General features: G+C 40.0%; 1 non-coding gene across 1 annotated transcript; it reads left to right on the top strand.

Moving 5' to 3' along the window:
• Positions 1-348: 348 nt before the first annotated feature.
• On the top strand, positions 349-537 carry LOC141417606 (U2 spliceosomal RNA). Its single transcript, XR_012442263.1, has one exon. It is a non-coding gene; the product is annotated as a U2 spliceosomal RNA (small nuclear RNA).
• Positions 538-1,039: the final 502 nt, after the last annotated feature.

Raw genomic sequence — 1,039 nt, 5'->3', positions numbered from 1 at the left:
GTGCATACATGTATTTATGTATAGAACACATACATTTCCTTGCTCTGTTCTATAAGGAAACCTGTGAGCAATGGTAACTCCTATAACAACATGCAAACCTATCACAAGTAGTACCCTAAATTTGATATTTTTTGGCAGTACTGGGATTTGAATCCAAAGCCTCATGCTTGCTAGGCAGGTACTCTACCACTTAAGGCATTCCACCTGTCCTTTGAACTTGATTTTTAATGATAAAAGGAATCAGGTCTTCTAGGAAAAATGTCTGATTTCAGGGTTTGGGCAAGAAAATACAAGTGGGAATATCTTGTGCTCAGAAGTAAGAAAGTTCCCAAAGAATAGTGGACACACATCACTTCTTGGCTTTTTACTAAGATCAAGTGTAGTATCTGTTCTTATTGGTTAAATATCTGATACATCTTCATCTGAGGACAATGTATTAAATGGTTTTTTAGAGCATGGAGATAGGCTTGGAGCTTTTTCCATCTATACCAAGTTTTGACCTGCTGTTGGTGTAATTCCAGGAATGGTGCACATCCACCTTGAAAAAAAATGAACAGGTTGACATTCCCATAGCCCAGAAGCAACCACCTGCCCTGTAAAATGAAGTTCAGAGGACCCCAAAAGCTGGAATCCAATTCTTCCAATGAGTGACAATCTGCTACTCTGATGATGCTAGGAGGCCTACTCCCCACAGTGCACAGAGAACCATTACTCTCCAGTGCAAATTCAGGAGAGCACCTGCACACCCATCAAAGAGTGGGAACTCTAAACACCTCACTGAGGGGAGAAAAGAGAATAATGGCACAACAAGAACCTTTTTCTTATTGAACAACATATCCAGCATATCCCTTTCTGAGAACTAACATATCCAGCATACCCCTTTCTGAGTAGCACTGACAGAGTTCCAGAAAGAAAAAAATCTCAGAACATCAACTGCAGGGGCATAAGAGATTAACCAGAAGAAAAACAATTCCAGATGCATAAATCTTAACACAGAATGAAACAGCAAGACAACCACTTTCCACCAAAAGCCAATTCC

The sequence above is a fragment of the Castor canadensis genome, chromosome 15 (genome assembly GCF_047511655.1).
Source record: "Castor canadensis chromosome 15, mCasCan1.hap1v2, whole genome shotgun sequence".
Lineage (NCBI taxonomy): Eukaryota > Metazoa > Chordata > Mammalia > Rodentia > Castoridae > Castor > Castor canadensis.
This window is presented reverse-complemented; position numbering and strand designations above follow the sequence as displayed.